Here is a 20,771-nt window from a genome sequence, read left to right on the forward strand (position 1 = left end):
TTCAAAGAGTTTGTTGCAAAAATAGGTGCCGCCATCACTAATGATTGCTCGTGGTGTTCCAAACCTGTTAAAAATATTTTTCTTTAAAAATTTTAGGACCACCTGAGCATCATTAGTGGCATATGCTTCTGCCTCTACCCACTTAGACACATAATCAACCGCAACCAAAATATATTTTTTCTTGAACGAACAGGGAAACGTCATCGAAAACCTCACACTCAATGATATTATTTAATGGCATTTCATGACGGTTAGAGATGTTACCTGTCCGCTGGCATTTATCACAGGCAAGCACATAAGAACGAGCATCTTTATATTGGGTTGGCCAATAAAAACCACATTCAAGTACCTTAGATGCCGTCCTTGTTGGTGCAAAGTGACCACCTACCTCACGGTCATGGCAATGATTGAGAATTTGACCAAACTCCTCCTCTGCAACACACCTTATCATGGCATCTGCATATATTTTAAACAAAAATGGTTCCTCCCAAAAATATTTCTTTCTTTAGTGAAATGATAAATTTGGGGGGGGTGGGGGGGGGGGGGGGGGGTGTTGAGCCTGTAGCAAGAAAATTTTCAAAATTTGCATACCATGGACAATTTTTCACCTCTAACAATTGTTCATCCGAAAACCAATCATCTATCCCATCGTTTTCACAATTTTTACTAACATGCTCAAGCCTAGAAAGATGATCAGCAACCACATTCTCTACACCTTTTTTATCTTTTATTTCGAGGTCAAACTATTGGAGAAGTAATATCCACCTAAGCAATCGTGGTTTAGCCTGTTTCTTAGCAAGCAGATATTTAAGGGCAGAGTGGTCAGTAAACACAATTACTTTCGACAAAACAAGGATGAATGGAACTTGTCAAGTGCAAATACGACTGCAAGTAACTCTTTTTCAGTTGTGGCATAGTTTAATTGTGCTTCATCTAGAGTCTTACTTGCATAGTATATAGTGTGAAATACCTTGTTCCGCCTTTGACTGAGGACAGCACCAACCACAGTATCACTGGCATCGCACATGACCTCGAAAGTAGATCCCAATCTGGTGCCACCAAGACAGGAGCCATCACAAAGTGCTCCTTTAAATCCTCGTAGGCCTGCAGACAGTTAGAATTAAAATCAAAAGGTACATCTTTCATAATTAAGGAAGATAGAGGTTTGACAATTTTTGAAAAATCTTTGATAAAACGCCGATAAAAACCGGCATGGCCTAGAAAACTTCTAACTCCCTTTATGGATGTCGGAGGTGGTAAGTTCTTGATAACTTCCACTTTTGCCTTATCCACCTCCATTCCATGCTCCGAAATCTTGTGCCCTAGGACAATTCCCTCTTGTACCATGAAGTGGCACTTCTCCCAATTCAGCACCAAGTTCGTCTCCTCGCACCGCCTCAACACGGATCTCAGATTCTGCAAACACTCATCAAACGTTGCACCAAAGATAGAAAAGTCATCCATAAATATTTCAAGAAATGTTTCGATCATATCATGGAATATAGCAGTCATGCAGCTCTGAAATGTAGCAGGGGCATTACAAAGACCGAAAGGCATACAACGGAAAGCAAAAGTTCCATAAGGACAAGTGAAAGTGGTTTTCTCTTGGTCCTCAGGTGCAATAGTGATTTGATTATACCCCGAATACCCATCTAAAAAACAGTAAAACTCATACCCCGTTAGTCTCTCCAACATCTGATCAATAAAGGGAAGGGGAAAGTGGTCCTTACGGGTGGCATCATTCAACTTCCTATAGTCAATACACACTCTCCACCCCATAACAGTTCTCGTGGGAATAAGTTCATTTGTTTCATTAGTTATCACAGTAATCCCTCCTTTCTTAGGCACACACTTAACAGGGCTTACCCATGCATTATCTGAAATGGGATAGATAATACATGCATCGAGAAGCTTGATAGTCTCAGCCTTCACTACCTCTTGCATCTTTGGATTGAGTCGTCTTTGAGGTTGCACGAGGGGTGAGTACTTTTCTTCCAACAAGATTTTGTGCATGCAGATTGATGGAATTATTCCCTTGATGTCTGCCACCTTCCAGGAAAATGCCTTTTTGTGCTCTTTGAGAACTTGAAGCAATTTTCTCTCCATAGTATCTGTCAAGGCTACAGAAATAATAACAGGTAAAGTATTATTCTCACCTAGGTATATGTACTTTAGTTGCGGAGGCAATGGCTTGAGCTCAAGCGTCGGTGGTTCCTCGATGCTTGACTTTGGAGGGGTCAGACCTCTTTGCTTTCCCAAATCCTCCAGTTTCATCTTCTTTGGCTTTCTCCATGGTTGGTTGGCATTAAAGTATGCCACTATTTCAGCTTTTTCTTCGTCCAAGTCATCCTCCTTCAATTCAGTAGTGAGAGTGACTTCCAAAGGGTCCTTGATAGCATCCTGCAAATAGTTACATGCAAGCGAATCAAAAGCATCAATTCTAAAACAACTATCAGAATGCAAGTGTGTGCTTAATTGCATTAAAGACATAAAAAGTAATCTCCTCTTCCCGCACTCTCAATCTCAATTTCCCTTCTTGCACATCAATTAGGGCCTTGCCAGTTGCAAGGAATGGCCTCCCCAATATCAATGGCATTTCGATGTCCTCCTCCATGTCAAGTACAACAAAGTCTGCAGGAAAAATAAATTTGTCCACTTTCACTAGCACATCCTCAATCACTATTCGTGGATACTTGACAGATCTATCAGCTAGTTGTAAAGACATTCTCGTTGGCTTAGGTTCTCCCAATCCCAGTTTTATAAACACAGACAAAGGCATGAGGTTAATATTTACACCAAGATCACATAATGCTTTATGAAAAACAACATCACCAATCATGCAAGGAATAGAAAAACTCCCTGGATCTTTAAGTTTCGGTGGAATCTTGTTTTGTACCAAAGCAGGGCAATTTTCAGTAAGATTTACCAGTCATGCGATCCTCCAAATTTCTTTTGTTTGCTAAGATGTCCTTCAGAAACTTAGCATAACTAGGCATTTGCATCAAAGCATCGGCAAAAGGAATATTGATATGTAATTTTTTAAATACCTCAAGAAACTTACCGAATTGTGCATCAAGTTTTGCCTTTTTTAATGCTGCAGGGAAAGGAGGAGGTATAACAATTTTTGATTGTGCAGTGGGTGTTAGTGTAGAGTTAGAAGACTTATCTTTGGATGTCTTAGCCTGTTCATCCGATACTTGATTTTTTTCTTTTCTCTAGACTCTAAAATTTTCCCACTCTTCAACTCGATGGCCTTCACTTGCTCTTTTGGATTGGTCTTTGTGTTACTTGGCAAGGTGCCCGGCTCTCTACTTGCTATCATCTTCGCTAACTGCCCAATCTGATTCTCTAGCCCCTTTATTGATGCATCTTGGTTTTGGAGTCTAGTTTCGGTAGATGAGATGAACTTAGACATCATCCGTTCCAAATTGAACTTTTCTTCTATAGGAAGGTCAGATCTGTACATCGGTTGTTTTCCATACGGTTGTCCTCCTTGTGGTCGATTCTGATTGTTTTGACCACCCAATAAGAAGTTGGGATGTTGCGTCCATCCAGGATTATATGTGTTCGAATAGGGATCATTCCTTGGATGGTTTTGGACTCCCACTTGATTCACTGGTGCCTCTTCTTGCACATAGAAAGGATTTCCATCTCGACAATCCTTCGCAAAGTGTTCACCTCCACACTTATCACAGAATATCTCTTGGAGACGCATAGCTGTGCAACCCATATTCAAGCTGCCCAATTTCCTGTACAAGACATCAAGTTGCGCAGTAATAGCAGAAAGGTCAGTTACCTGGTGAACTCCTGCACTCCTCCGCTGGTTGTTCCTTTCAGATTGAGGGTGATAGCTGCTAGCAGCCATTCCCTCCAACAGCTCATATCCTTCTTCAGCAGTCTTCCTCAATAGGTTTCCATCAAGAAGCAGTCTTCCTCAATAGGTTTCCACAAGCAGCAACATCTATCATAGTACGATTAGGAGTAAGCAAGCCATAATAAAAGGTTTGAACGACTAACCCAAGTGGCAATTCGTGATGTGGGCATCTCCGTAATAGATCTTTGAAACGCTCCCATGCCTCATATAAAGACTCCTGCTCGAATTGAGCAAATGTGGTGATGTCTGCCCGCAGCTTCATGGTCTTCAATGGAGGAAAGTATTTAATGAGAAACGCTTTCGCCATGTTCCTTCCATGTGGTGATCGAACCTACAGGCAAACAATTTAACCATGCTTTAGCTTTGTCACGTAAGGAGAAAGGGAATAAACGTAATCTAACAGCATCATCAGAAACTCCATTAAATTTAAAAGTGTCGCAAATTTCAAGAAAATCTGCGATGTGCGTGTTTGGGTCATCTAACGCAGATCCCCCAAACCGGACTGTATTCTGGATCATCTGAATTATAGCTGGCTTGATTTCGAATTGGTTTGCCACCACAATAGGCCTCACAATGCTGGGGCGTGCACCATCCAAAGAAGGCTGGGCATACTATAGCATCGGTATGTGGCGTGGCACCTCAACATGTCTATTGTCATGGTGTTCCTCCTCATGCTCATGCTCGCGCCTCTCCATCAGTTCTTTAAGCCTCTGCTGCTGTCTTCTCCTGTGGAAAGTTCTTTCGATTTCAGGATCAAACTGCTCAGGTTCCACGTCAAGTGACTTTGGCATGCACTGGAAAAGATATCTGGAATAGAATATCGAGTGTTAGCTCAAGAAAAATAAAACAATGCTAAATAAAATAACTAAAAATAAAATCGTAAATTAACAGTTCCCGGCAACAGGCGCCAAAAACTTGATCGAGCAAAACTTGCACTGTGGAATCCTCAATAAAAATATGGTTTTTTATGCTCGAAAATTAATCGCAATGCACGATGTCAAATTATAATATAATGTACGAGAGTACGAGTATCATTCCACTGTATTTTACAATTATTTATTTCAAGTTATCAAATCTATAGCAACGAAATTTGAATGGTTGTTTATGACTACTAAAATTAAATAAAAACTTAATGAACAAGTTCAAGAATTTAAATGCTAAATATAAACTCTAGACCACTTAAATAAATTTCAATGAGAAATGAATTTGTTGGGAATTTAGGTTCACCTACCCCTCGTTAATTAACTAATTCGTTCGACAGTGATCTACGCCTCCGACAGTATTTCCTATTCAATTGAACACGCCCTCTCAAGCTATGCCAACCTAATTCAATTCAGTGAAGTAATTAAATTTTTTAATTATTTATCAAGATTGAATCGCATATCGATCTATGAAATCCCCTAGTTTTCGACCTTTAGGACAATAACTATCGGCGCGTATCCAATTTCATATGTGTATGTAAATTGTAGATCCACGGATTATACTACTCGTTCCTATCACAAGCTATTCTCTCGAACTCACTCGCAATATAAAAACGTTGTTAAAGTTAGCTACGCTCTAACAACACGATAAAACAATAGTATAATCAAGAATAAATCACAAATCAACACATGAATTAATCAAATCAAAGTTCGGGATAGGATCCCATTAAATCCCAACAAATATGTAGAATTAGCTACTCGAATTCATAGTAAAAATAGACAACAAAGTGTTTAAACGATAAACTCAAAATAAAAAATATTAGACGATATGAGATATGCGAAGAACGGTGCCCGTAAATCTTCAAATTTTCAACTCCAAGAAATTGCTCCAAGCTTTTCTCCCTTTTTAGACTCCTTGGCTGCTGAATAATGTCTGAATAATATCCTCCAAATCGTCCAATTCCTTCCATATCCAGAAATAAGGGTAGAAATCGGCCAAGAAATCTTTCCAAAATTAGGTGGCGCTCGGGAGGTAGAAAATTACCGCTCGAGCACCACACCCTCTGTAATCCTGCTTGGGAAGTGCAGCCTCTCGCGCTCGGGCGGTAAGATTTCACCGCCCCAGCGCCGACTCTTCAGTATGTTAACTCTTCGGAAGATACTTCTCGCGCCCGAGCGGTAGAATATTACTGCCTGAGCGCCACACTTTCTGGAAATTAACTCATCAATTTACATCTTGCGTCCGGGCGGTAAAATATTACCGCTCGGGCGCCAACCTTTCTGCCCATAGTCTTCTTGGCTTGCACATTTTCATCACGCACAAGTGAGGCATGATCATAGGCATATGCTTTACTCTAAAACGAACAAAATGTAAATGAAATGTACGCATGCACAATGCAAACACACATAAAACTAATGCAATAAAACACGTAAAAACCACACCTAGCAAATACTTCTTACCTCCAAAGCTTTCTACTTCCATAGGACCCATAAGATCCATGTGTAGAAATTCAAGACAACGTGTTATCCCAAAGTGGGGCAACATGTGATGTGACACGCGGGTTTGCTTACCTTTTTGACAATCGCCACAAACATATGGTACACCAGATGAAAGATTAAGCTTACCTCGTACTGCATCGTACTTACATAAATTCTTCAGGGTTTTGAAATTCACATGTCCAAGTTTTTTATGCCATAGGTCGAGTTCACTAACTTGTGCATGTTTGCATGAAAGTTCTTCAACTATTTGGTAGCAGTTGTCCGAAGACCTTGTACCTGTCATAATGCACAAGTTAGTTTCATCAAAAGCTTCACAAATATGTTTATCAAATTTGAAATGCAAATTATCATCACACAATTGGCTTATGCTTATTAAATTTGAATTTAATTCTTCAACATGAAGCACATTGTGGGGCTTTGGTAGTCCTTCGACATTCAATGTTCCCTTTCCAACAATCCTTCCTTTAGCTCTCCCTCCATAGATTACTTTACCGCCTTTTTTATCAACATAATCGATGAGATGTTCTCGTGATCCTATCATATGGCGTGAGCTTCTACTATCAAAGTACCAGTGACCTGTAGTGTTAGTTTTTAAAGATGTATAAACAACATTACAGTGAGTTTTTAACTTTGGTACCCAAATTTGTCTTACTGTAGGTCGACGGTTGGAGGTGTTGCGGTAAGTATTGGGCAACATTCGAGGGAACATCCGATTCGCCTTTGAATTTATCCAATCTTCCCTGAGTTTAAAACAGTAGGGCCTGATATGTCCAGGATTAAAGCAGTAATGACACACATACCTGCGTTTTCTTTGCTTCGAAACATGTGCAGTAGGTTGTCTTTTTGGTGGAGGACTTTTGCTCAAAAATGTGGATATGTGAATGTTTAGAAGAATCAATTTTTCCTTTCACAAAGATGGTTGATTTAGATGATTCACCAATTTCAAAGATGTTGTCTTTGAAACCTAACCCTTTCTTGTCATCTCTTCTCATCAAAAGTATGGATTCAAACTTAGATGGCTCGAATTGAACTTGGTTAGTGTCTCAGTTCTCTTCTGAAGCTCATCCTTGGTCTTTCATAGTTCCAAGTCCTTTTTGCTTAGGATTACTTCAAGTTTGGCAATCACAGCTTTCAGTTCAGTGTTCTCCTTCATGAGAGTTGAGTTAAGCTTATTTCGTTTAGTCCAATCAGCATACAACTCTTCATAAAGCTTCTGTACACTCTCAAGAGTGATTTCTTCATCATCAAGCTTTCAGCTCATCATCCTCGCTTGAGTTTCCAGAAGTTGTAGATTTTAGACACATTGATTTTGCGCATGTATTGCATCTAGGAGTGTCAACACCTAGGGAAACACCTAAAGGATTCACCTGCAACCAACGTCTTTCTACCAAAAGTGCATTCAAGGAGGTGTGATTGTTTTCTTCATTGGATTCCTCCTCATCAGATTCTTTATCGCTTAAAGAAACATTGTACCCTTTATTCTTGCGAGTTCTATTTGCACATTCATTGGCATAATGTCCGAATCCATTGCATTCTATGCATTGTACATAATCATACCTTTTTGAATTAAGCTGGCCCTTACCTTCATTTCTTGGTCGAAACTGGCCTTCAACAGGAAGCTTCTGTGCTCTTTCAGGGGCTGGTAGACTAGAAAACTTTGATGGTTGTTCAGCCTTCTTCTTATCTCTGATTCTCTTCAAATAATCCCCGAATTTCTTTGTAACGTAGGAAATAGAATCCTCACAAAGGTCCGATTCATTTACCTCTTGGGATAGTTGAAGAAGATCATTATACGAGTCATTAGAACTTGGAATGCAATAGTCTTGCCCTTGTCCTTTTTCTGCATGTCCATTTTCATTTCGAATGTACGAAGTGAACTTATCAAATCTTCCAAAGCCATCTGAGTCGTGTCCTTAGCCTCATCTATTGCACAATTTTTTACGTTGAATCTTTCGGGCAAAGAACGAATAACCTTGCTAACTAATCGTTCATTAGAGATGGGGTCTCCAAGACTGAATGCCTCATTAGCAATTACCCATAGGCGACGATCATAATCCAGTATATTCTCATATTCTTCCATCCTCATATTCTTGAACTTGGTAGTAAGCATCCTCAATCTAGTTCGTCGCACACTCTCAGAACCTTCACAATGTCTTTGGAGAGTATCACATGCATCCTTAGCAGAAATACAGTTTGTAATCAAACTGAACATGTTCATGTCGACTGAAGTGAATATTGTATTTAAGGCCTTTGAGTTGTAATTCGAACTCTATACTTCATCGGCAGTCCAATCAGTTTCCGGTTTTGGCAAGCTATCACCATCTTGATCTATCTTCATCGGTGGAGTCCACTCATTTATAACACGCTGCCATGCCCGTTCATCTATGAATTTTATGTAATATCTGATTTTGACCTTCCATAGGCTGTAGTTGGTTCCGTCTAGGACTGGTGGTCAAAGTGCTGCATTTGCAAGTGATGTGTCCATTTAAATATTTCTGTCAAACAAAACAAAAACCAGAATCAGCACTTATTATATCAAGAGTAGGCTCTGATACTACTTGTAAGGTGGGAAACCTACTTTGTTTAACAGTAAAAATGAGTATATCGAATATGACAGTAGTAGTATAAGATTGTAAATTTGTGTTTTATCAAAATTAAGTGTTGTTCTAAATATTACAACAACTTGCGCGGTGCCTCAGGGCAAAATAATAATCATTATAAAACCAATGAGTTTACACGAAAATAATACCAATAGTGATTATTACTAAAATCAATTTTATCAACACGTTGATAAAATAAATGATTTCTAAAATAACTAACAACACTAAAACATAATTAAGAAAGCAAAAACGTGAAGCCAAAAACTGGAGCAACAAAACACGATCTTCAGCCAACTTCGTCACGGATGTTGTCTGTAGATGTCTCTAACAATCAAGGCAACACGTGAAACATCACTCTTCAAAACAGCAGTGACGTTGTGAATTAATTTTCTCTGAAAGGTTTTTGTCGTGCAAAGTGCGTGAATGAAGAGCTCTCGTCAACAACGTCCTTCTTTCTCTTATTCATATACTTCATCTCTCCATAAGGAAACCTATTACACAAGGAAAGTAGGAGTTTAATTAGGAACAAATTCTTTTTGAACATTGATACCATATCATAATAATATTTGCATAATTATCTTATTATCTAGAAAGGCAAAATCTTATTCAATATTATACACAATCAAATCAACAAGAAAAAGATAATATTAGGGAAATAAATTAAATTAAGAAATTATATTTCCCTTCAATCTCCCCTTTTTGCCTTGCTGGACAAAATGAGATCAAGCACATTTATCCATATTAGCTTAAGTCATCTCCCCCTGAATTCGAGAATTTTTCTCCCATGAATAAAAACTAGTTAGCATGGGTGTTGTTAAGCGTGTTGGCAACATGTGAGACAACACTTGCAGGAGAAAAATAGTTCATTAAATCATAGCATCAAAAACATTTCAGGGAAATGAAACTGACTAATAACAGACTATAAGAGCTACACATGCAAATCAAAAACTGTAGAAGCATTAACAAGAGAAAACTTTCAAAAGAAACATCAGAGCATAAAGAGTTTCAAGTGATCCTCAATTCAATGCTCTGTCCATTCATTAGCATTCGTGTTTGTATCCTTGGTTCCTGATGGACCAGCTTCAGTGTTAGCTTGAGTGGTTGCTTGACTCATGGCCATCCGAGGCTACTCCTGCTTCTCCATCGTTCAAGGGTCTTTCTTGAGGCCTTTTCTTCCTGTCAGGGTAGTCCCGTTTAAAATGCCCTTCCTTGTGATAATGAAATCACTTATACACTCCTTTACTTCTTGACTGAGGCCTGCCTTTAAGTCCCTTGTTAATCTTCTTTTCTGTCCTTCCCCGAGCAAGCAAAGTTTCTCCATGTGATTCTCCATTGTTGTTTATTTTCTTTTTTAGCTCCTTTGATTGAATGGCAGATTGAACTTCTTCCAAAGATACTGCTTGGTCTCTTCCATAAAGCATGGCATCTTTGAAGTTTTCATATGACTTTGGGAGAGCATTTAGTAGGATTAGTGTCCTTGTCTTCCTCCTCCAATTTTATTTCGATATTCTCGAGATCATCCAAAATCTTTATGAATTCGTCGATCTGATCCACTTGGCTCTTCTCCTCTCGAATCTTAAATGAATAAAGTCGTTGTTTCATGTATAATCGATTTGCCAAGGACTTGTTCATATATAGATTTTCGAGTTTGAGCCACATCCCAGCGGCTGTAGTCTCCTTGGACACTTCCCGCAGTGGTTTTGTGAGGGTCCGTATTTCGTATTCATAATTTTACGGAATTACTAAAAATTTTCTCTTTAAATAAATAAACTTGTAACGTATAAAAACTTTCGTAAAATAACCCAACGGTTTAACATAAACATAGCAGCGGAAACTGAATAATGTTTTAAACAATAACTTAAAATGAATAAAAGTTATAACAAGAGTTTGAACATAAAACTGAATAACTAAACGTGAGGTCCTCGGGTTCATACTACCACCGATCCGAGCTAACTCACTGGTCCCCGCCCTCAGCCTCTGCATCGACAGTACCTACATCAATCAAGTCTAGTGAGTCTAAAGACCTAGCATGCATATATCGTGAATAATCAATAAATACGTAATAAGATCGCATGCAACGGAAAAATATCGTAAACTGAATCGTAACATGATAACATAAACATGAGTAAATATAGATACGTGCATATCATAAAAATCGTACGCAAAAGCTTTGCTCACTACGAGCCATATCATATCATATCGTAATTTTCTGTAGAAATAATGTGTCAAAGCAAGTGGCCCATAACATAATCGCCTGATCAGACTAAACCACAGTATACTGGGCGGTAGAGATCACCACAGCCCTTGGACCGGATGTCCGTACCCGTACATAATCCTATACCGGTCGTAAGTCACCGGGTGGAGAGGTCCCCGGTCACGCATCCCGGCTTCCAAACCCATACTACTTGGAGAGGTCCCCGACTGCGTGCGTCGCCTTCCAAACCCATAACATAAATGGCCATAAGACAGATCGCATATCTCAAAAAAAATAAAGCATTTTCATATTTTGCACGTAAATATACTTACAACCCTTATGCTTGGCTTAGTTGGATCGTTTCCCATGCTCGCTGCGACGTAATTTATCGTGGGACTTATGGAACCCTAATTTGACCTAAAATGCACCCAAATGAAGTACGGTGACTTAGGGACTTCCGAACGACTTGATACTCGAACCGTACTTAACCAACTTAATAAGTTATCGAATGTAATGCACAACAATAAAATATCATGTCCGAACCACAATCAATGAAATTGATGAGATACGGCCATGCATGCATCAAAACCGAGCCAAACTAGACCATGAACTCTAATTTCAACCATGGCTCCGAACCAACCTGAACCAACATCGAACCAACATCTAGCCATTATCAAAATATGCTTAAACTTACTGTAATTACACAAAATGTTACTGGAAATATGAATTAAAGTGCAAAGGAACCAAAATCGTGAAGGCGCTCTTACGAGAGTTTCTTTGGCACTTAGCACCGTAATTTCTCTTACGACTTCTATACTTAACCAAATCACGAACGGCTAAAAACAGGACTTCCGTAACACATTTGGGCATGTCTTAGTCCAGGGCTAATGGCCACAGGCAAACCAAGAACCAAGAACAAGACCCAAGAGCCGAAGCTCAATACTGCCGAGAACACATACTGGAGCATCTTGTCACTTGCTGTCAAAATGGCTATTAAAACCTGACCATGGCTCAAACCAGTGGTCACAACACCTTCTTGAAATGTTGAGGCATTGGTTAGTCCATGGCTAAGGGCCCTAGGCCAACCATGAACCAGCCAACCACCTTAGAACAAAACAAGAACCACCCGAGAGCTTAATGTCATGGAACCGTGACCTTCCTAGTTCGATTGTTGTCAAATAATGGATCCAGTAGCTATGAGGCTAACCATGGTCCATGCTAGACATTTTAAGGTGTTGTATGAGTCATGGCTAAGGGCCCTTAGCCAACCATGAACCATACAAACCCATAAACCAACAACGAACCACACACACAAATGCTACTGTCAAACGCGACCAACCTGAGTTGTTTCTGTCCAAACGATTTGGGGCATGGCTCAAGCCACTTAGGGCCGACTTGACCACATCTTATGCTTTCTAGGGAAGGGTCCTATCCATGGCTACCGGCCCTAGGCCAGCCATGGCTCGAACACTATCCTACACAACCCATTGACAGCAAATGAACCCCAAATGTGACACTTGTTTCTTACCTACTAATTTGAGCACTTAACTTATGGTTTTGGGGCTTGAACCCTTGATCAAACTTGACCCTAACACACCCTAGGACATGACCATAAGCAGCCTTGGGAGCCTAGGAACTGAGCCAACCTGAAAATCAACAAAACAAGCAAGGGCCGTGACCTGCACAAGATGGCCGAGAATGGACTATGGTTCTCAAAAATATTTTCTTGTGGTTTCTTGCTATAAAATCGGAACCATTAACATATATCATACTAAAAATATGTAATACACTTGATTGATGAGAAAAAGGGAGAAAATACACATGCCTTAAGTTGTTTTTACAATAAACAACACGATACGTCGGACCGAGAGACACGGAAACGAAATGAAGAAACCTTGTTATTGTTGCTGCCTTGGCCAAGAATGGGAGCTGCTAAACCTCTAATATTTCGTGCTAGGTGGAGTGGAGAAGGTGGTGAAAGCTGATGTTTAATAAGGTGGTGCATGGGTGAGTAAATGATGTCAAGTTGGGGGGAACATGCATGTTGAATGGTTTTCATTTGTGTGGTTGAGGGAGTTGAATGGTTTTCATTTGTGTGGAGTAGAAATGACCGAGAGTTGGCTGCCCAATTAGTGTAAGATTTGTTTAAGTTTTGCTAAATAGAATCTTAGGTTAGATAAGCTTGATTAAAATGTTAATTAAGCATAATCTTGATGAATTAAGAAGCCTACAATTAAATTGATGATTAATTAATTAAAGTAGACTTAATTCCACTTGATTTCATTAAATTCAATTATTTCTTAGCTCGGAATAAATTTAGGAATATTTTTGGATCATAAACTTCATCTCCGATTTCCTATCTCCGGTCCGGTCTCACATAAATATCTAAAAGCTAAAATTTGAAATACGCGATTTAAAATCCTTAAAAATAACGTAAATGATTTAAATGCAATTAAATCAACAAATTCTTAAAATAATAATCATTTAAAATTAAATAATAAAATTTATGCACATATCTACGTATATTGGTTTTTCGGTTATTACAGGTTTATCCCCGAGGCATGAATTATAGCACTTTATGCCTTTTCCATTATATCGGTCTTCACTTTTTCTTTGTCAGTTCCATCATCCTTGTTTGAACCAGATGATCCATCATCTTTCTTTAATGCTTCGATGAGTCCTTGTTGGATCAAAATTTCTCGCATCTTGATTCTCCACAATCCGAAGTTGTTTCTTCCAGTAAACTTTTCGATATCAAATTTCATCGAGCCCACCGTGGGTTCGTTTCCCACAAATAGCGCCAATTGTTATGAATCGGTTTTATCTTTGGTTAGGATTCTGGAAATATGCTTGGACTAGTGCTTGAGGAAAAACACACGATTGCTCAAACCGAGTATTGAACTCGATATCAGATCGGTGACAATGAATCTTGATACTACGGACAAATATATATGCAACAAGACGCAAACGAATTTACGTGGTTCGGTCGAAGACCTACATACACGAGAGAATAACCAAGCTTGTTTTATTGATGTCACCACAATTATTTGGACGAGTTTGTACCAAAGAAAAGTACTCCAAAAAATACAGTGATTGCTCTCATTTTATAACTCTCGGCTATAGTTCCCACAAAACATGGATTCTTCCCCATGTTGTGCTTATCTAGATTTGCTCCCATATATCAGTTCGTCCAGCTATTGTGTTTATCTGCACAGGTTACCAACAAGGAGTCCTTCCAACCGAGAGTTCTTGTGATTCCCTATCAGTTATTGTGTCCAACTGAGATAGGTTTCTTGTCCTTCTGTATTTGGTTTGAGTCGTCCAACTCTTTGTGAGACATACTCCAATAGTAGTAAAAGCTAAAACAAAGATCCGAAAAGACAAATAACCAAACAATGAGAGCTTAGACTTTTGGCTTTTTAAAATCAAAATAATTGATCAAGGAAACCATATTATTTATTAACTAAGTGTATGGTAAGAAAAGCTAAATCCGTAGAAATTATCAAGATAGATGCATTTATTTGCTCTAGTTGTACTGAATTCATTATACCCAATTAGCATTTAAATAAATATCCCAATGCATCAAGTAAAAGCACGACAATGAAGCGTTTTTGTTTTAATTAATTTGTTTGAAATGGAATAAATATGTAACGTTCAAAAGCCAACCTACGTAAACCACGTGCATGCAAATGATTTAAATTGGTTAATTGCTTTATTTAATTGATTTTAAATGCTTACATGATACATATTATATGATTAAGGGTCTAATTGCATGGTTTTATGAAAACTGTAGATTTTACCCGAATATTCGATAATAGGCTGGGGAAAGGAGACTGAGACGATCAAGATAAAATAAATATTTTTCAATAAATATTTTCAAGGCTTATTAGTATGATTCAATATGATTAAATTTTTCTAAAAATAATAGAGTTCAAATTATTTTACAATATGAGCTCGATTTTATCCGGGAAACCGGTTTTGGGCAAACGAGGGAATTTTAATAGATCAAAAGTAGTGTTATTTGACCGAATTTACCTAGGATTAATAGGCCCAATTGCTCCTAAACATAAAAGCCCAAAACTAAAGTCAATTATCATGCAAATTAAAATCTATAAAATAGAAATCCTATGGTTTTTCTAAACACATCCACCGAAAACACACACACACCACAAAAACATATTTTGGGAAATTTTGAGGAGGAGAAAACAAGGAGTCTTTGTCGCCCGTTCGTTCTTCTTCGTGCCCCCACGCCAACTGTCGTATATTCGAGTGTTCTAAAAAGCAAAGGCACATTTCTAAACTCCTTTGACGGATCATTTAAACCATTGTTAGGATCAATTGGGTAACTGAAATAAACACTTGAATATTTTAAATCTTTTCGAATGATTGAATCAGTTTAGTGATAAACTGAATTCGCGAATCTTGAAGTCTATGTCAATCATTTAACTGAAGTAGAGCGGAAATAACTGAAGGACAGATTTAATACTTTGAAGAATAAAGAACACAAAGATTTATGGATGTTCGGAGACTTCAAATGCTCCTACGTTACCCCTTCTATTTCGAGGATAGGATATTCACTGAAAGGTTTTGATTAATTACAGCAACTGTAATAACCCACTTCAGTTTGGACTTAACACTGTCAAACTGAAACTCTTAGTATCAATACACTTTTATCAGTACGCAATTGATGTAATTTCTAAGAACAACTGATATCTAAAAAGATCGAATATTACGACAATAAGTGTTTGTGCTAAAGCTCGAATTATATCCTGAAAGCTATGAATGTGTATGATAAGCGTGAACTTTTGTAACTGAGAATGATTTGCTCGTAACTTGTTGTAAGCTTTCTAACTGGTTTTTTATCTCTTCTTCTCAGTTGATCTTCTCGGCTATTTATAGGCTTTGCTCTCAACGGTAACATTAAATGCGTTTAAATGAATATATCCATTGATTTGTCCTGTCTAGACACGTCATCATTTTTCTGACAATCGTATACTGTGACAGCCTGATATGCGGCGCTCCCACTATAACTTGCAGGCTGCTCTTGTACAATTTGTCGGTTGTTGGCTGCGCTCTTTAACTGATGATGTGTTCAAGTTGATTTATCAGCTGACTTTATAGATGACTAGATTAACTGACTGTCTAACTGATCAGTCTTAACTGATCGTCCAGTTGACTACACAGTTTCAGTTAGCTTTTATTAGTTCAGTTGCCTTCGATACTTAGCGCATTAATTATCAGTTCGGGCAACTATCAGTTACGTGTTTTAAGTTCAGTTACGTTCAGTTGACTCGATCAGTTCTGCAATATTTTCACTCTCAATTTGTCAAACTCCGAAACTTAAGATTCCAACAATTTTCCCCTTTTTGGTGTTTGACAAAACTTAGAATTCATGAAATTATAACCTGAACTTGAAATTGTAGATTAAATAATCTTTCATTGAAATAATCTTTCACTGTACAGATTCTTATAAAGAATGAAAGAATAAAATCAAAGAATGAAAGAATCTTCTACTGACTGAAAATCTGTCAAATCAAATAATAACTGAATAGAGACTGTCTTCTAACTGATCTTCATTTCTTGGCTCTTTTATCAGCCGATTCTTGATCAGTTGGTTGACTTGGTCTCTTCTTAGATTGATGTTGCTGCTCTTCTTCCCCCTTTTTGTCAACACCACCAACTTTATTGGATAAAACACGGACTTCTGAAGTGACTTGAGCTATAGCGTGTAACATTTGTTCCTACATCAAATCCATTCTCTTTGTCATGCTTGTTTGTATAAAATCAATCCGATTGATAAGCATGTCCTGAGTTTGGAAAAAGGTTGGAGCCGTCACTCTGTCCTTCTTCAACTGATCCACTAGGAGAAATAAAGAGGTAATATCCTTGGTAACCTGGTTGAGGCTCTTCATTGTACTCTCCTTTGTAGAATCAATCTTCAATGTATGCAGTAGTTGGGTAGACTTCATATCAGAAATAGTTGAAATAAAATTGTGCAAGCTGGACTGAATTTCTTCTATCATAATATCAGCTGCTATAGGTATCTCAGGAGACAGGGCTTCAGGTATATCTAGATCTTTGTCCTTGTCTTCATCATTGAAAATAACCAAAGCCATATTTGGTGATTTAGTCTCAGCATGAACTATTTCTGTAATACCTTCTTCAACTGCCGCCTCCTGTTGAGGTTCTTGGGTAGAAGTAGAAGTCTGAGCAGCAGTTGAACTTGTTGGCTCTTCAGTTTGCACTTGTACTTCTTCTATCTGTTCGGAGTGCAACTGAGCCACTTCAGTTTCAGTTTGTTCTTGTTGTTCAGTCGTGGCAGTTGACTGAACTATTTCTTCAGCTTGTTGTACCATAGCCTCTGAGGCTGGTTGTTCAGTTTTTCTCTGGTTTTCAACTGATTCATCAGTTACAAGATTCAGCTGGATGTCAGTGGAAACTGATTGTATCACTTCATCGACGTTTGCCAGTGACAACTCAGCATCTGTGTACAGCTGAAGACTAGCTGGATGAGATTTAGAAGGAGCAGAAGAAGATGGTTGAGCATCCTTAGAAATAGAAGCAGTCACTTGCTCAGAAACTGGTTCAGCAGGATGGCTCTGTTTGAGCTGTAGAAGTTTCATCCTGCTCCTCTGAAGTTGGGCTTTGGGAATTCACTGAATATTCAGTAGTTGATTTGATTCCCAAACTTTGATCTTCATCTGCAAAGTTGAGAGATATGAGTCCAGCTGCAGAAAAACTGCTCTGTCATTGTAGGCAGTTGGACTGGTCAGACCATAGTTCATTCTCAGTTGAGCTGTTACTTCAGATAGCTTCTTTACACACATTAGATAAAAAAAATACGTCCTCTCCAACGCTTGAGCGATTGTGATAGCATTAACTGTCTTCAGGACGATTGTCTCCAAGGCGATGAACTTGCTCAAAACTGATGTCTTCTGCAAACGCCTGACAAACACTTCAGTCCTAAATTTGACCCATTCATCATACGTTTCCAACTTCGATTTAGAGAACTCATTATTTCGTTCCATACCAGATCGATGTGAGTTTGAATCGGGTTGGTAGGTCTGGGCTCTTCAATCAACTTGCCCTTACCTTTAGGATCATCTAGGGCGTGAGAAATGCTCAGCCCTGAGGTGGTGACACCCACCTCTCGAATCACGACACCCTTTGGTCGAGCCATTGGTAGAATATTTGGTCTGGCTATGGTGATGGGTGGTGCTCGAACTCCAACTAGTTTAAGTTTTTCACCAGATTCGGTGATTGTCTTCTTTGGAGGAGCAATTGGAGTCGGTTGCGGAGGTTCAGTTGGTGATGCAACTGGAACTTCCCTGATAGTTATAGCAATGAGAGGTGGTTCAGCTCCAGTTGGCTTCAATCTTTCTGTTGGAATGACTTCAACTGGTTTGGTTTTTTGGGACCTTGGCTTCCTAATGATTTTCGGGGAAGGAGTTTTCTCTGATTCAGTTTCGCTGATAATCAATTTCCTCTTGGTGGTCTTCTTCTGAGCCAAGTCCTTGGTCTTTGCCTTCTTGACTGATTTGGGAATTTCCAGCATCCCAATCTCTTTCTTGATCTTCACAAACTATTTAAGAGAAATGTCCAGCTTGGTCTTTGGCTGCTGAACATTTTTGGCATTAAAGACCTTGAATTTGGATGACTTCTCAGCTGAGTCATCCACCAAACCAATTTTCTTCAATAGGTAGCTGAGTGGCACAAAAAAACCTTTGGACTGCTTCGAGGACTGAACCATGTTCTTCAAGATGTTGAAAATAATAGCTGGCAAGTTCAGTCTCCTTCCATTCAAGATTATAGTCCTTACTTGAAATTTTTCAATGGTGAGGGCAGCAAATGAGCCTGCCTTGATAAGAATATCCTTGGCAACTATATCTGCCAGTAACTGAATTTCAGGCTTTAGCTCTTTCTTAGGATCAGATACCTTGATCTTTCTCCCGTCAGCAGATAACAGCGTCTGCATCTCCTCAATATCAGCAAGCTTTATTTCAGAGAAGTGATATAAGCCATCAGATGGAAGTTGGAAGAGGGTGCTGAAGGTGTCTTTATCTATGGTCAGCAAATGATTGTTGACGGTTGTTGTGATTTTACCTTCATCGGAGATGAAGCTGTTGGCATAAATTTCTTGTATCTCCTTCGGGTAAATCGCCTGAGTTGCCAGTCCAAGAAATTTCTTCAGCCCAGCTGCTTCCAGTTTCAGAAAGACACTTCGAACGGCTTCGTCTTTGACAGATATGACTTGTTCGAAATAAATAGCCATCGCATTGAGAATATAAGCGGTTGTTTGGCTTCCCCTTTTGCTGAATATTCGAATTTCTGTGAAGAAGAAAGCTCTATGTGTGTGAAACTTCTAATGCTTGAAAACTCTGAGTGAATATTTGAAATGACGTAAAGAACTGAATAAAACGGAACAATTACTTATGTTGGTGACTGTTCAAATTTTTGGACACGCGTCAGTCCAAGATTAATTGAATTAAAAATGTGTGTATGTGATGTGTAACTGTAAGGGAGTCGCTCGGACTACGTGGGGCCTCATTGTCGATCATTATTCAAGGAACTAAAAATAATTAATGACGTAATTTTAACAGTCACAACATTTAATGTGGAATTTTACCGATAATCAGTTAACCTACGTGATAAGATCAGTTAGGTCAATAACTGAGTGATCAGCTGAAATCTGAACCAGTTCAGTTGAAGACCAACTGACAACTGTCTTATCAGTTAACCAATTTAAAATCGACATCCCCCCTAAATAAATGCATAAAAGTACAAGAGAGTAAGAGAATCTCATCCTCGAAGAATTAATTGTAGTCGGTTGACTAAGGACTCTTCATATTCTTCTGATCGTTTCTTCAGTTAGTTTGAATGTCTCTATAAATAGGATCAAACATATTAGACACAAAATTTTTCAGATAATATTAATTAAGAGCAGAGGGACAAGGCAAGCAGTTCCAGGTAATCCGATCGCACAGAGAGGGATAGTCTGGCATCTGAAACAGCGAAGAAGAAGGAAATTGAAGACCTTGTCTTCGCAAAAACACTGTCCAACTGGACTAAAGTTCAAGAGCTGCAGTCTATCCAACAGGAGAGACGAGTTGCCACAAGAGAATAGAGGGCAACTGAAATTATGTATAGGCGGCGGCTCACCATCGTTCATACTTCAGACCTTGCTAGTGATGAAGGTCTTTACTACATGATGCTCATGAAGGGGCATATAGTTCTAGGAAAGATTCTTTCTTGAAAGATTTCAGAAGAAATTCTTCCGATGAGATATCCCTTTGGATGTCTCTATGGCATGATGAAGTAGAAAGAGAACTAAATCGTGTACTAGCAGAGAGATTTTATCAATAAAATTTCTATTTTGTTCATTGCTAGTTCATTATTTTATTGCTTTGTTCATACTGCAATCAAACTTATAATAACTGAATAACAACAAGAATATATAATAACGCAAATAATATTAAGAAAAATCAATTAAGCCAAGAATATTGCGAAAATAAGAAAACTTAGTCTCGGGAAGTGGCTTGGTGAAGATGTCAGCTGCTTGTTGTTCAGTTGATATGTACTCCAGTCTGATGTCCTTCTTTAGAGCATGATCTCTGATGAAGTGATGTCTAACATCAATATGTTTGGTCTTGGAGTGAAGAATTGGATTGTATGTAATTGCAATA

General features: G+C 38.6%; 1 non-coding gene across 1 annotated transcript; it reads left to right on the top strand.

The window, feature by feature from the left end:
* Positions 1 to 4,026: 4,026 nt before the first annotated feature.
* Positions 4,027 to 4,132, top strand: LOC142523504 (small nucleolar RNA R71). The gene has a single exon (XR_012814694.1). It is a non-coding gene; the product is annotated as a small nucleolar RNA R71 (small nucleolar RNA).
* Positions 4,133 to 20,771: the final 16,639 nt, after the last annotated feature.

Source organism: Primulina tabacum, chromosome 13 (assembly GCF_025594145.1).
Source record: "Primulina tabacum isolate GXHZ01 chromosome 13, ASM2559414v2, whole genome shotgun sequence".
Classification (NCBI taxonomy): Eukaryota; Viridiplantae; Streptophyta; class Magnoliopsida; order Lamiales; family Gesneriaceae; genus Primulina; species Primulina tabacum.